The sequence below is a fragment of the Pinus tabuliformis genome, chromosome X (genome assembly GCF_031772625.1).
Source record: "Pinus tabuliformis cultivar Carrire ecotype Pingquan chromosome X, CPIR1, whole genome shotgun sequence".
Classification (NCBI taxonomy): Eukaryota; Viridiplantae; Streptophyta; class Pinopsida; order Pinales; family Pinaceae; genus Pinus; species Pinus tabuliformis.
In genome coordinates, this window is record NC_142308.1 from 853,083,805 (window position 1) to 853,094,690 (window position 10,886).

Genomic DNA, 10,886 nt, shown 5'->3' on the forward strand with positions numbered 1-10,886 from the left:
TTATGAAACTTAACCATACTCGTGGTTTTATTCCAGAGTTCATTATGCACTTCTACCGAAACTACTTGACACAACCAGTATCTCGCAACATTCTCAAGAGGGTGATGGTTCTATGCTTGACAATTCCATGCATCTAGAGATCACTTGTTAGGATGCATGCAATCAATAATTCCAACATCAAACATTTTTTCTCTTGAGCACAATCCCTGCTTCAATTGGATCATTGCATTTGAACATTTTACTAACATTTTACTCTCTCTTGACTTATACCTTTGGAAGTTTGCCACTGTAGTAAATTGGTTTGTTAGGGATATGGGTCGGAGTTTCATATCACATAAGAGGATCTCTGCTTCAATTACATCATTGCATTTTCCCACTTAACTCTTTTTGATTTATACCTTTGGAAGAATGCCATTCTAGAAAATTGATTTGGTATGGATATTAGTTGGAGTTTCTTATCACAAGTAAGAGGATCTCTACTTCAATCACATCATTGCATTACTTTTGGATGTCCACCATGCTAGAAAATTAGTTTGGGATTGATGTTAGTTGAGTTTCCTATCACAATTAGGAGGACCTGTACTTCATTCACATCATTGCATTATCTTTGGAAGTCTGAAAATTGATATGGGATTGATATTAGTTGGAGTTTCTTATCACAATTATGGGGATATACAACCATCTTTAATTTTAGTTTCAATATTTATTTTATTGCTTTAGGATTTCCATTTTCTTATCATATTACTTGTATTAACTAGGATATCATAAAGAGCCTTTCAATTATTTGTTTTATCTCCAAGATGGTAATTGATAGAGTTTATCACCACAGTTTGAATTTACACATTGATTATGTAGGCATGTCAAACATTAGGTTAATCTATACACTTAAACATCTTGCATTTTTCCTCATGCTTCTTTAATAGTCACAATGGAACACTTTGACCCCTCACCCTATTCCTTTGCTAGTTTTGTTCTCATTCTTTCTTAGTGTAAAATGAAGGCATTTTCGCCTCTCATTCAACCTTTCATGCTTATTTACTTGCCGGTTATTCATATATGTCAATTACAAAGAATAGTTGGCTAACTTAATGAATATTTTGGGTTGTTTGGTTCTATCACCTAGAGGTCTAGCCTAAACATCTCATGAAGGAATCTTGATTAATCATTAAGCAAATTTATGATGTGAATCTCTGGGGCTCATTTAAATCTAATCAAACATATTGGTAAAGTAGTGACCATAAGCACCCTTGTAACTTAATTGACTCTAGCCTTGCATTTTTATCCACTTCTAAGTCCCATGTCCTATCCGTGCATGAACATAAGCTTCATTCCATTTGTATGAGTGTGGTTATGTTCAGGCCATAACAAATGGGTTTCATATGGCGACCTCTCTTATTGCTTCTTCCCAATTATAATTTTAACTTACTATTTGTTGCTTAAAAGCTAGCATGTGGAATGCACTCACACAGAGTCAAGGCTTAGGAGCTACATACACAATATATTGGAGGATTGCTAAAAAATGCTCATTTGTTTTAAAGGGCCACCACATACACAATATATTGGAGGATTGCTAAAAAATGCTCATTTGTTTTAAAGGGCCACCAATTTTCCAAACAGTAAGTGAACAAAAGATCCATGCTTAAATAAATTTTGAAATGGAGTGCATATCCTCTAACTTTTCCAACAAAAAATGAGCCAAGTTTCACCGTTGAAAACATGAGCTCATCAAGGATCTTAATAAGAAAAAAATATTTCCACGCACAATTTAAGAGCAAGTTAAGAGTGTAAAAACACACTTTTAAGTATGTTACACACATAAAAAGCAAGCCAAGAAAGCATAGAACTACAATAAAATGCTCATGAGAATTGAGCTAACAGTTGATTGTCCTTGTGGTTTGTTATGCAAAAGCCCTAATAAGCTCTATAATGGGAGCTAACACCACAAAAAGGTTTGTTATGCAAAAGCCATAATAAACTCTATAGTGGGAGCTAACACCACACAAAAGTTTGTTATGCAAAAGCCATAATAAACTCTATAATGGGAGCTAACACCACAAAAAGGTTTGTTATGCAAAAGCCATAACAAACTCTATAATGGGAGCTAACACCAAAAAAATACATGCACAATGTAAAAACACACTTCTAAAATATGTTACTTATAAAAAGATTTTTTGAACTTCTAAATATGTTACACTTACAAAAATATTAAGAAAAAAATATTTCCATGCACAATTTAAGAACAAGTTAAAAGTGTAAAAACACACTTTTAAGTATGTTACACACTCATAAAAAGCAAGCCAAGAAAGCATAGAACTACAATACAATGCGCATGAGAATTGAGCTAAAAGTTGCTTCTTCTTGTGGTTTGTTATGAAAAAGCCATAATAAACTCTATAATGGGAGCTAACACCACGAAAATAAAAACACACTTCTAAATATGTTACACACTTATAAAAAGAAAGCCAAGAAAGCATAGAACTACAATACAAGTGAGCTAAAGGTTACTTGTTGTTGTGGTTTGCTATGCAAAAGCCATAATAAACTCTATAATGGGAGCTAACACCACAAAAAGGTTCGAGCTAAAAGTACTCTATAATGGGAGCTAACACCACGAAAATGCCATAATAAACTCTATAATGGGAGCTAACAACACAAAAATACATGCAATGTAAAAACACACTTCTAAATATGTTACACACTTATAAAAAGAAAGCCAAGAAAGCATAGAACTACAATACAATTGAGCTAAAAGTTGCTTCTTGTTGTGGTTTGTTATGCAAAAGCCATAATAAACTCTATAATGGGAAGTAACACCATGAAAAGGTTTGAGCTAAAAGTTGCTTCTTGTTGTGGTTTGTTATGCAAAAGCCATAATAAACTCTATAATGGGAGCTAACACCACAAAAATACATGCACAGAGTAAAAACACACTCCTAAATATGTTACACACTTATAAAACGAAAGCCAAGAAAGCATAGAACTACAATACATTTGAGCTAAAAGTTACTTGTCGTTGTGGTTTATTATGCAAAAGCCATAATAAAATCTGTAATGGGAGCTAACACCACGAAAAGGTTTGAGCTAAAAGTATGTAAAAGCCATAATAAACTCTATAATGGGAGCTAACACCACGAAAAGGTTTGAGCTAAAAGTTGCTTGTTGTCGTGGTTTGTTATGCAAAAGTCATAATAAACTCTATAATGGGAGCTAACACCACGAAAATGCCATAATAAACTCTATAATGGGAGCTAACACCACAAAAATACATGCACAGTGTTAAAAACACACTTCTAAATATGTTACACACTTATAAAAAGAAAGCCAATAAAGCATAGAACTACAATACAATTGAGCTAAAGGTTGCTTGTTGTTGTGGTTTGTTATGCAAAAGCCATAATAAACTCTATAATGGGAGCTAACACCACGAAAAGGTTTGAGCTAAAAGTTGCTTGTCATTGTGGTTTGTTATGCAAAAGCCATAATAAACTCTATAATGGGAGCTAACACCACGAAAATACATGCACAATGTAAAACCACACTTCTAAATTTGTTACACACTTATAAAAAGAAAGCCAAGAAAGCATAGAACTACAATACAATTGAGCTAAAGGTTGCTTGTCATTGTGGTTTGTTATGCAAAAGCCATAATAAACTCTATAATGGGAGCTAACACCACGAAAATACATGCACAGTGTAAAAACACACTTCTAAATATGTTACACACTTATAAAAAGAAAGCCAAGAAAGCATAGAACTACAATACAATTCACATAAGAATTGTTATGCAAAAGCCATAATAAACTCTATAATGGGAGCTAACACCTCTAAATATGTTACACTTATAAAAAGAAAGCCAACAAAGCATAGAACTACAATACAATTCACATAAGAATTGTTATGCAAAAGCCATAATAAACTCTATAATGGGAGTTAACAACACGAAAATACTTGCACAATGTAAAAACACACTTCTAAATATGTGGCACACTTATAAAAAGAAAGCAAAGAAAGCATACGACTACAATACAATTCACATAAGAATTGTTATGCAAAATCCATAATAAACTCTATAATGGGAGCTAACAACATGAAAATACATGCACAGTGTAAAAACACACTTCTAAATATGTTACACACTTATAAAAAGAAAGCCAAGAAAGCATAGAACTACAATACAATTCACATAAGAATTGAGTATGCTAAAAAAATGACATTTGAGAGATTTATAATGGGAGCTAACACCATGAAAATACATGTACCATGAATTAAAACTCATAATTTATTGTCGTGGTTTGTTATGCAAAAGCCATAATAATGAGTATGCCAAAAAAATGTCGTATGAAAGCTTTATAATGAGAGCTAACACCATGAAGATACATGTGTAAAACTCAAAAATGGCCACCAAAAAATGCTCAAACCAGGAAATTGAGATTATTTCCATAATGAACAAGATTGCCCAACTAATCTCAGGGAGAAAGTCCACATAAATGACAATATGTTTTCTTTATTCCATAGGCAACCATTGAGTTGTGAACCGCTAGGGTAAAACTCCACTATGAAGTTTCATTTTTATTACCCTTTAAGTTTGACCTAATGATATTATTGGAACACTTCCTACTAATAGTTGTTGCTCCACCTCTTTGTGTTCTTTGTGTAGGTTTGTCGCTTCCGTTGCCTAGAGTAGTGATTCCATGTTGACATTGTTCTCAAGGACTACCCTTGGTTGGGTGACTAGTGATTCCATATTGACATTGTTCTCAAGGGCTACCCTTGGTTGGGTGATTAGTTTCATCATATCATATCCTTCTTACTCAATAATCAAGAACTTGTTTTAAATTTATGGTACTTAAATATCATTAACTAGCGCAACCATATAAATCAAATGACTAGGAAGTATGGATAGACATTAAAATACTAGGAAATATGGATAGACATTAAAATACTTACCTTATGATACATTTTATTAAGCCAACAAGATTCTTAGCCATGGTGATTCATCCCCAATTTTCCCATAGAGATTCTTATTTTATCATAAAGATTCTTAATGTGTAAATATGCCTTGTTATAATATCTTTAATACAACATACCCAAAAAATAATAAAATACTATATATATATATATATATATATATATATATATATCTTTTAATTTAACTTTATAACATTGTTTTTTAATTAAATTAATAAATTTCAAAATATCATGTGGATATCTCATAGAGATTAAATCTGTCATTATAATTTAAAAGTAATTAAATTATAATATTATTTTAAATTATTATTATTAATATTATTAGTTATAAAAATAATAATATATATATATATATATATATATATATATATATATATATATATGCCTAAAAAATCATAGATCATGGAGATTCTTAACATATAAATAGGTTTTGTTACAATATCATGGCTCATCAATACCATATGTTAAAAAAAAAATCAGAGTTCTTTTCAATGTCAAAATATTTTGTGTATTTGATTTTTATTTAATTTGATAATATTTTTTAAATAAATTGAAAAGAAAGAAAACAACTATCTTTGAGATAAATCTCAACTCTTTATTTTAACTAAAAGTATTTCTGCTATTCAACTATTAATTATCAATAATTAAATTAAAAATTTGGCAGGTTTATTCTAAAATAAACATTTTATATCATATTTTTTTAATTAATTATAAAAAATACTAAAACATCTATTTATTATAACTACTAAAAATATTTCTTGAATACTCGATTTCACGTTTAGGTGTAAGAAAGAATATGAATATCCAGTTTGTCCTTTCATTTCTCGATCTTATTGATCCAATCATTCGACCCTCTAGACGGATTAGGTTTTTTCAATATTAATTATTAGAGCGAGTAGAGCCTGATATTATAGAAATTCCACCTATTGCAAAGAGTAACTTGTAATTTCACATACCTAAAATTGACTAGGTTCTATTGCACTATCCAATTGGTTTTATCTAATAAGTAACACCTAGTCGTTAATACAAGGTACTATATAATAACTCTGTCGCATAACTCCATCTGTGCCGGATACTATTGGAAAAGCAACATACATCTGTGTAGCACTAATGATCCCCGTGCAATTTGAATTACTGGGTTCATCTACACGGGCATAATGTCATGTTGGAATGAAAAAGGAAGAATATAAAAGAATAATAGTCTGGATGAATTTTATTGATAGTGATTGATATCCTTTGCAAGCGACACTCATCCTCTTTTTCGGTTCTAAAGCCACCCGTATGCAGAAGCTAATTCCAATTGAAAATTTCCACTATGCTATTGTTACAACATCGATTGAGGGAGTTGGGGTTCCTTACGCTTGGACGGACCTCAGAACATGCAATATTCTCTTCTTTCTGTTGGGATTTAGTCGACCAAATAGAGATAGAATAACTGCTGGCAGGAACAGAATCATTCTATCCCGTTCCTTCTCGATACTCATCAAAATTGTATTGCTGTATCAGAAGAAAGCTAGCTATACTGGTCCATTAGACTTTAAAGATACCCTTGGTATAACATTGACAATCGAACAAGGATTGGAGAAGATATCAATAGTTTTCCATTTCCACCCAAATTGGAATATGAAATTGGAGTACCAATTCTAGTGGCAAGAGCAAATGGACTAGATTATGCTTTTACTCAGGGGGAAGATACTGTCTTAGCTGTAATGGCACATCGTTGTCCAGACCAAGAATTCCCCATTGGTGAATCAAAAGAAACTAAAACAAAATTATTCCCTTTTCCTCTTCCGAAGGAAAAGAATTTGGTGGAATATGCAAATCACCCTCCCTTAGTTATTTTTGGGTCTTTACCCTCGAATTTGGTTTCTCAACTTGATACAGAATTAAGACGCCAATTCATCAAGGTATCAGGTTGGTTGCCCGCTCAGAGATATGCCGATCTTCCATCACTGGGTGATGGAGTTTATGTTTGTGGGGTTAACCCATTTCTTAGTCGTACAACGACAACTTTGATAAGACGAAAAAATGCGAATTAATCGTAGCTCCTTTTCCTATTGGTTCGGATGTAACGTGTGCTTGGATCGAAAGGATTTGTCCTGTATTTGGTATTGAGGCCCAGAGTCTGGAGGAAAGAGAGGAACGGATATGGGAGAGTTTAAAAGATTATCTTGATTTGGTACGCGGAAAATCTGTCTTTTTCATGGGAGATAATCTAATAGAAATATCTATAGCCAGATTCTTAATCAGATGTGGTATGATCGTTTATGAAGTTGGTATTCCATATATGGATAAACGGTATCAAGTTGCTGAATTAGCGCTATTACAAAATACATGTATAAGAATGTGTATGCCCATACTACGAATTGTAGACAAACCAGACAATTCGAATCAGATACGATGTATGCGCGAGCTACAACCCGACTTAGCCATCACCGGAATGGCTCATGCTAACCCGTTAGGGGTGAGAGGAATTGGTACTAAATGGTCAGTTGAATTTACTTTTGCCCAGATTCATGGATTTGCCAATGCGAGAGATGTACTTGAATTGGTTACCCGACCTCTATGACGTAACGAAAATTTAGATAACTTGGATCGGACCACCCTGGTCCAAAAGAACAACGAGTTATATACCAGTACTCTTGTTAAATAAGATAACAGATAATATATATATTAATAGCATATGCAATATCCATATATTAGAATATTTCTTATAAATCAATTATGTTAAATCGAATATTTCTTTATATAATATAAAAACTATTTCTATACTTAGAACTAATATATATGATAAAATCATAAATTTATCAAAATAATTCTTTGATCAAGATCAAAGGGAGTTTTAATATGATAAAATTACTTGGTCTACTATTGGGTCCATTATCCTCGTGGGTAGAAGTTTCAGGTCCGATCATCATATTTGGGCTATATTATGGATTTGGGCTATAAAAAATCTCTATATTCACCGAGCTTTTCCCCAAGGACCAATACACTAGGTAAAAATGTAAAAGAGATTCTTTTTTTTCCATCACTTGAGTATGCGCCAAAAAAATATTGAGAGACTTCGGTCCTCACAAGACCTAGGCGAGTAAATGGGCTATTTCCAATATATTGTATCGGTTGATAAACCCTATTATATTCGAACACTTCCAATTTGTGAATCGCTAATGAACCTAATTCACTTGTCAGTTCTGTCCGAAATCTAGACAAAGTACGAGTGATAGAATGAGGTTTGGGATCCATAGATTGATCTATTGCGTAATTGTTTGATCCCGATCAAAAAAATATCCTCGGGAAAAAAGTAAAAGGTTTGTTCAAAATGGGTGAGACAGAGCATAAGGAGATCATTCCAAATCATTTATATCTGGACCAATTATCTATTCATTTTTTTCATCTTCTTCTTTTTTAGAAGAATAACTTGAAGTAACATAAGTCTTATTCATTGCCAAGATCCTTTGAATCCTGATCACTAGATCCTTTACGAATATTTCCCCAGTTATCTCCAAAGATGACATGACAAACGCTCTTGAAAAATGAGAGAATGACAAAAAGTCATAATTGGATCGTGATGAGAGGAAAAAAGCATTTTAGTTTTAGGGAAACCGGACCACTATATCTAGTAATTGTTGTTTCTGATACATCATATTCATCTACTGGTACCAGTTCTATTTTAACTTATTGCTTTTTCTATATTACCTCTTTCTATACTATTTCATAAAAATAGTATATTGTTCGTAAAGATCCTATATTGTTCCATTTTCATACAATGAAATTTCAATAAATATTTCATTGTATGAAAATGGAATATTTATTGAAATTTCCTGATTGGATATTTATTCATGTTCCTTTATCCTCGACATATATTCAAATGTTTTTACATTTGAATGTATGTCGAGGATAAAGACACCCCCGATTTCAAAAACCTTCAATGGATACATGCAAGAAACGGGCTGATTCAGCGGCTTTCTGTTCGATCTCCCTTAGGTTCACATTATCACCAGTATGAGTTAAAGGAATGTCTTGTCGGCCCTTTATTTCCATATAAAGAACACGACGAGGGGAAATACCTTCTTGAATTTCCATTTTGCATTTGAATATCCTTCATAAGAAATCGTGGGAAAATACAACGATTTATTCCGGGAAATCCCCAACGAAAAAGACATACAATTCCTTTTTTTTTTTTATCGAACTTATTATAGCCACTACCCACATTGAACAAAATTGTGCACCACAGATAAGAGCTAATGAACAGACCTGCAATACCATAAAAACACATTACAATTCCTTGTGGAACAAAGAGTATTTGCTGAGATGACAATAGGGGTATCAGGTTCTCACCAAAATAACTCGAGATCCCAACTAGGAAAAATCCTAGTGAACCTAGAAAGAGGATACAAGCCCAAAAGAAATTACTTCTTTTTTGAGACCTTGTTATAGGTTCTATCCAGAGCCATTTGGATCGACGATTCATAAAAAATTGTATTCAATTCCATCCTACTGAAGTTGAGGGAATAGCCAACTTTTTTATCCTTTGGTTCCTAAACTCTTATGAACTATCTATGTAGATAGATAAATTTTCAGTTAAGTCAGCCAAGTTTGTTTTCTTGTCCATTCTTACCATCCATTTCAAATGGGTCTTTCCCTAATTTCTCAATTTTAGAAACAACATTGGATCAGTGGAGTATAAATATCTTCTGGAATAGATATCTATACCGCATGAAAAAAGAAAATCGACCACATTAACATATTGACCCATACCTATTTATTGACATATGTGTAGATCCTATCTGTATATGTATATGAATATGAATAAATATCCATATCCATATTCATATATATATATATATATATATATATATATATATATAATTTGGATATTTATACCTATTTTGTGTCTGTAAGAGTTCTATCTTATATCATCTAAAATAGATATAGATATCCTATCTATTCTACAATTAAAAGATCTAAGCCCATTTATTAAATCTGATTTGATCAGATTCATAAAATCTCGTCATTCTAAATATACAGACGAGAAAGAACCATTGTAATTGCCAGAAGTAATAGGCACCAAAATAGAGGGTAGGATAGAGAGTAGGTTAGGAATTATCATAGAACGAGTACCTTACTTAATCAATGAAATGTTTATCCATATTACAAAGAATAATTATAAGGTCAAATAAGTGATGGGACCAAATAAGCGGTCCCATTCGTCCCTCTTCATAGAATACATGTATGCAAGTGTTTGTTGTCCTTTCCTCGTCTCTCCCAAAAATACTAAAAAAGCATTTCTAGTTGGGGCAATTTTTTTTTAATAAGATCTCGATGAGTTCAACACTGAGTTCTATATTACAACATAGAGATCCATTAGAACACTTACTATATAAGTAAAATAGTGGAAGAACATGAATCTTGACCAAAATTTCTCTGATTTCTGAAAGCGGAGAATTGGCTATATGGATTGTTAGTATAGGCTCGAGGATCATAAATTGTTAATAAGAAGGGGTTGAAAAACAATTCTCTCCTTCGCCGCGATAAGAAACTGTATCACTGTCACTTCCGTTACAAGGAACTCGATTTGATCCTTTTTCTTGATAAGGAAACTCAACGTTCATTTTTTCTTTTTCTTTATTTACAAGGAAGACCGTAAAACGTAAAACCAAAATAGTTCACTCAGAACACCTTTTAAGAGATTACGTGGAACGATCAGATCAAATAAACCATGACCAAATAAATGCTCCGTCACCTGAAAATCTTCAATCACTTTCTGACCTAATGTATGTTCGATTACTCTTTTACCTGCAAATGCAATGTACGCTTTAGGTTCGGCAATAATAATATCTCCCAACATGCCAAAACTAGCAGTCACTCCACCAGTGGTCGGTGACGTCAGAATCGATATATATAACAAATTTTTCTCC